This window comes from Budorcas taxicolor, chromosome 15 (genome assembly GCF_023091745.1).
Source record: "Budorcas taxicolor isolate Tak-1 chromosome 15, Takin1.1, whole genome shotgun sequence".
In the NCBI taxonomy this organism is placed as follows: Eukaryota; Metazoa; Chordata; class Mammalia; order Artiodactyla; family Bovidae; genus Budorcas; species Budorcas taxicolor.
Window position 1 is genome coordinate 77493729 of NC_068924.1, and position 6614 is coordinate 77500342.

Sequence of the window (6614 nt, forward strand, 5' to 3'; positions counted from 1 at the left end):
GGTTCCATCCCTGGCTTGAGAAGGTCCCCTGGAGAAGGGAACTTACCTCCTACCCACTCCAGTATTATGGCCTGGAGAGTTCTCTAGACTGTATAGTCCATAGAGTCACAAAGAGTCAGGCAGGACTGAGTTAATTTCACTTCACTTCACTTCATAGATTAAGATTTCATAGATTAAGATACTATATATGCAGGCAACCATGAGTACTGTTTTAGAAATCCAATCTCTCACAAAACTCTCAGAATCCAGCCCCTTTATTTCAAAAACATATTCACATACATTATTGTCAGCTGAAAAAAAAATACAGGCTGGTATTTCCACACTATTTAATAATTTCTTTGTTTTCTTTTTTATTCATTTATGAGACTACAGGCTGCCATTAATGATGCCGAGATTAATCTGTAAAAAAAAAAATAGAAAATGAAAAAAACACTCTTGGTTTACTAAAATCTTTGTTTAAGAAACTGCCTTATCTATCATTTTTCTCAAGGCATTTTTAACATCTTTATTTCTTAAGCTATAGTTCAAGGGATTCAACAAGGGAATCACCACTGTGTAGAACACGGACACCATGTTATCATTCTCCAGGGCATAGCTCCAGAGAAGGCAATGGCACCTCACTCTAGTACTCTTGCCTGGAAAATCCCATGGAAGGAGGAGCCTGGTAGGTTGCAGTCCATGGGGTTGCTAAGAGTCATACACAACTGGGCGACTTCATTTTCACTTTTTACTTTCATGCATTGGAGAAGGAAATGGCAACCCACTCTAGCGGTCTTGCCTGGAGAATCCCAGGGACAGGGGAGCCTGGTGGGCTGCCATCTATGGGGTCACACAGAGTCAGACATGACTGAAGTGACTTAGCAGCAGCAGGGCATAGCTCATACTTGGCCGGAAGTAAATGAAGAGAATTGACCCATAGTACAAGGTGACAGCTGTCAGGTGAGAGCCACAGGTGGAGAAGGCCTTCAAGCGGCCTTGGGTAGAGCGGATCTTCAAGAGGGCAGCGATGATGAAGAGATAGGAGACAAGGGTAAACACAGCGGGAGTGATGACATTAGAGACAAGCAAGAAATAGAGCACAGCCTGGCAGCTTTCCTTCACATCATAGGCCAATTTGACAAGGGGGGCAGATTACAAAAGAAATCATCAATGGCATTGTTCCCACAGAAGTTCAAGGTAAATGTTTCACTAGTGACGATGGTTGAGTTCCCAAAGCCACCAAAATATGATGCTGCAACAAGACTGGCACATAACCTTGGGGACGTGGCCTGGGAGTAAAGCAAGGGGTTGGAGATGGCCACATAGTGGTCATAAGCCATGGCGGCCAACAGGTAGCATTCAGTGCAGTTCATTCCAGCAGCAAAGAAGAGTTGAGCTAGGCAGCCAGCAAAAGAGATGCGCTTCTCATCAGAGATGCAGGTCATCAGGATCTGGGGGGCATAGACAGAAGCATACCAGAGATCCAGGAATGACAGACTTCCAGTGAAGAAATACATGGGTATATGGAGCCGAGAATCAGACAGATCAGAGAAATCAGGGTGATGTTCCCTAAAAGACTGATGAAATAAATGATGAGGAAGATGTCAAAGAGAACTCTCTGTAGCCACAGGTCTGTCGTAAATCCTAAAAGTGTGAACTCCTTCACTGTGGTAAAATTTTTCTCATTTTGTGTTTCTATGGTTCCTTTCTATAAATGGATTAATAAATATGTCATAATTTAAGATGTCAGTATATCACCCACTCACCCCCTGGTCACCTAACCTAAGACAGAGGAGGCAAGAATACACAATGGGGAAAAGATAGTCTCTTCTGTAAGCGGTGCTGGGAAAACTGAAAAGCTACATGGGGGAAAAAATGAAATTAGAGCAATTTCTAACAGCATACCCAAAAATAAACTCTAAATGGATTAAAGATCTAAATGTAGGACAGGACACTATAACACTCTTAGAGGAAAATATAGACAGAACACTATCTGACATAGATCACAATAAGAGTATTTTTGATCCACCTACTAGAGTAATGACAATAAAAGCAAAAATAAACAAATGTGACTTAAGCAAAATTAAAAGTTTTTGCATAGCAAAAGAAACCATAAACAAAACAAAACAAAATAACCTACAGAAAGGAAAAAAAAAAAAAAAGCAAATGAACCAACTGACAAAGGATTTAGCTCTAAATACACAGCTTATGTAGTTTGATGTCAAAAATCTCAATCAAAAAATGAGAGGAAAACCTACGCAGACATTTCTCCAAAGAAGACTTATAAATGACCAAGAGGCAAAGAAACGATGCCCAGCATAGCTAATTATCAGAGAAATTTGAATAAAAACTACAAGAAGGTATCTCTTCTCACCAATCAGAATAGCCATCATCAAAAATTCTACAAACAATAAATGCTGGAGAGAGAGAGTATGGAAAAAAGGAAACCCTCCTACACCATTGATGAGGACATAAATTGGTATGACCACCATGGAGAACAGTAAAGAGTTTCCTTAAAAAAAACTAAAAATAGAACTACCGTCTGACCCAGAAACCCCACTCATGAGCATATCCCTGAAGAAATCCATGATTCCCAATTCACTGCTGCACTATTTGCAATAGCTAGAACCCGAAAGCAGCCTAAATGTCCATCAGTGGAGGAATGGATAAAGAAAATGCAGTACACAAATACGATGGGGTATTGTTATGGTTATTTTAGTTGCTAAGTTGTGTGCTCTTTTGAGAACCCATGGGACTATAGCCCACCAGGCCCTTCTGTCCATGGGATTTCCCAGGTAAGAATACTGGAGTGTGTTGCCATTTCCTTCTCCAAGGGATCTTCCCAACCTAGAAATCAAACTTGTATCCCCTGCTTGGCAGTCAGATTCTTTACCACACAGCCACCTGGGAAGTCCACAATGGAATATTATTCCGCCATTAAAAAGAATAAAATAATTCTATTCGCAGTGACATGGATGGACCCAGAGATTGTCGTAAAGAGAGAAGTATGTCAGACAAAGACAAATATCATCTGATACTGCTTATATGATATATATTTAAAAATAGTGCAGATGAACCTGTTTACAAAACAGAAATACAGTCATAGATGTAGAAAACAAACATGGATATCAAAAGGGAAAGGGTGGGGAGAGAAGTAAGCTGGGAGATTGGAATTGCCATGTACACACTACTATGTATAAAATGGATATTTAGTAAGAACCTGGTGTATAGCAAAGGGAACTCTACTCAATACCCTATAGTGACCTATATGGGAAAAAGTTTTTTCTAATAAGTGAATATATGTATATGTATAACTGTTTCACTTTGCTATACATGAGAAACTAATACAACATTGTAAATCAACTGTACTCCAATAAAAACCCATGAACAGATATCAGTATATCATCATATGCCATTTTAAATCATGGAAATTCCAACTGATACATATATACTATTACTTTTAAGACATGTTTATGCTGAACCATTTATCATTTTTTGATACCTAGGAAATAATTGTATGCTGCCTTGAAAGAGCAGGTGAACATAACATAGTGTGTCACCTCATATTTTAATCTAATTTTCCACCTTTTGAGAGAGCACGTTTCTTTTCTCCTGTTTGCACCTAGGATGATGTGGGGCCAGATATGCAATGTTTTCCAATGAGTCAACTCTTCGCATGAGGTGGCCAAAGTACTGGAGTTTCAGCTTTAGCATCACTCCTTCCAAAGAAATCCCAGGGCTGATCTCCTTCAGAATGGACTGGTTGGATCTCCTTGCAGTCCAAGGGACTCTCAAGAGCCTTCTCCAACACCACAGTTCAAAAGCATCAATTCTTCAGCGCTCTGCCTTCTTCACAGTCCAACTCTCACATCCATACATGACCACTGGAAAAACCATAGCCTTGACTAGATGGACCTTAGTCAGCAAAGTAATGTCTCTGCTTTTGAATATGCTATCTAGGTTGGTCATAACTTTTCTTCCAAGGAGTAAGCGTCTTTTAATTTCATGGCTGCAGTCACCGTCTGCAGTGATTTTGTAGCCCCCAAAACATAAAGTCTGACACTGTTTTTACTGTTTCCCCATCTGTTTCCCTTAAGGTGATGGGACCAGATGCCATGGTCTTCATTTTCTGAATGTTGAGCTTTAAGCCAACTTTTTCACTCTCCTCTTTCACTTTCATCAAGAGGCTTTTTAGTTCCTCTTCACTTTCTGCCATAAGGGTGCTGTTATCTGCATATCTGAGGTTATTGGAAAAGACTCTGATGCTGGGAGGGATTGGAGGCAGAAGGAGAAGGGGATGACAGAGGATGAGATGGCTGGATGGCATCACTGACTCGATGGATGTGAGTCTGGGTGAACTCCGGGAGTTGGTGATGGACAGGGAGGCCTGGCATACTGTGATTCATGGGGTCACAAAGAGTTGGACACGACTAAGGGACTGAAATGAACTGAACTGAACTGATGCAAAGTTGTTGTTTTTTTTTTTAAAGCAATTTGAGGAAATGCTTTGTTTTTCTCCTTGGGTACTTGAATCCTTTCATCATTTTCAGATAGTCACATCAAGAAATATACTTTTATTTTTCTAAGAATATTTTGCATTATCTATGGAAGTGCATTTTGCCTTAACTTCCTTGAAGGCAATACTTATATTTTATTTAAGCTTTTAATCCACAAAGAAAAGAATAATGAAATAGAAAATGTGTAATTTAAATTAAAAAATTAATTAACTTAAATACTAGGAATTTGAGACCATAGCTAACTGTATGCATCCAGCAGGGAAATGAAAAGATTCATCAAAGAAAAACTATGTTCATAACGTGGCTTGGATTTCCCATAGAATTGACATTAAAAAAAAAAAAAAACTGCATGAAAAAATTCTTTTGGTACTATGATACACTGAATAATGGTCCATTAATATAACCAGATTTTAATTTCTTGGATTTCCCTGGTAATTCTGCTGGTAAAGAGTCTGCCTGCAATGCGGGAGACTCTGGTTCGATTCTGAATCTATGAATGTTATTCTAGATGAGAGAAAGTTATTAAAATTAATAAACGAGATAGGGAGATTATCTGTGCATGCGTGCTAAGTCAGTCGTGTCTGATTTTTTGCAACCCTATGGACCATAGCCAGCTAAGCTCCTGTGTCCATGGCATTTCCCAGGAATGGGTTGCCGTTTCCTCCTCCAGGGGATCTTCCCCACCCAAGGATCGAACCCAAGTCTCCCACAGCTTCTGCATTGCAGGCTGATTCTTTACTGCTGAGTCATCTGGGAAGCCCAAAACAATCACAATCATTCTTATATGAAGGAGGAAGATAGAAATTTAGGTACAGACTCAACAGTAGGGGGCAATGTGACTGCAGAAACAGAGGCCTGGGTGATGCAACCCCAAGGAAAGTCAGCAGTCACAGAAAGTTAGGGAGGCAAGGACTGGACTAGACCCTCTAGATGGAGTCTTGGCCCTGCCGACATCTGGATTTTGGCCTGATTATACTGTTTGGACTTCTGATTTCCAGAAACTAGGAGAAAATAAATTCTTGTGGTTTTAAGCCACCAAGTTTGTGGTAATTTGATATAGGAGCAATAGGAAACTAATAAAGATATTCATGGAACAAAACATCTAACACTCTTTTTTCCTTTAAGGTAGGAGCAGGAGCCTGGACTCTTGCCAGCAATAGAAGAAGCATTGTCTCTGCTTGCCTATGTTACAACCCATAGACCCCTTACCTCAATGTACCACAATCAAAAAAAAGCTAACTTATATTCGTTGGCGTTCTAAATTGGCAAGAGACATAAAGTTTCTGTTAATGAGTTCAAGGCTTTGAAAATATATTAGGGAGAAATTTCCTCTTGGCCAATTTGCTAAGCCACAGACTTAAAATTGAGATAGCAAATAAAAAATTGCTCTTTTGGAATCATACAATGATTGTTGTTTAGTCACTAAGTCGTGTCTTACTCTTTTACAACCCCGTAGACTGTAGCCTGCCAGGCTCCTCCTATAGCCTGCCAGTCCATGGGATTTCCCAGGCAAGAATACTAGAGTGGGTTGCCATTTCCTTCTCCAGAGTATCTTCCCAACTCCAGATCTGAACCTGCATCTCTTGCATTGGCAGACAGATTCATACCTAAGATACGGTATGAGACTCTCCATACCTAAGATATGGTTCGGTTCAGTACAGTTCAGTCACTCAGTCGTGTCTGACTCTTTGCGACCCCATGAATTGCAGCACGCCAGGCCTCCCTGTTCATCACCAACTCCCAGAGTTCACTCAGACTCACATCCATCGAGTCTAAGATATGGTAAGAATCTATAATTACATTGCTTAAAACAAATATGAAAGCTATAGATTTTGTCAAAGTGGAAATTCTTCACAATAAGAAAAGAAGGTTGTAATAAGAGACATTTCATTTCTTTTTGAATTTCAATGCTGTCATGTGGAAAGGTCATTTTTAACAGAACATATCCCTGAAAACAGTTTAAGACCAAGACCCAAGAGACCTGGGTTCTGATCTCAGTTAGCTGCCACCAATTTTAAATAACAGAGGCTTCCCCGCAGGCTCAGCAGTAAAAGAATCCATTTGCAATGCAGGAGCCACAGCAGGAGCTACAGGTTCAATCCCTGGGTGGGGAAGATC

The 6614-nt window shown here is 40.0% G+C and overlaps 1 pseudogene; it reads right to left on the reverse strand.

The window, feature by feature from the left end:
* Window positions 1–456: 456 nt before the first annotated feature.
* LOC128059974 (olfactory receptor 1013-like) lies at window positions 457–6263 on the reverse strand (annotated as a pseudogene).
* Between the last annotated feature and the right edge of the window lie 351 nt (window positions 6264–6614).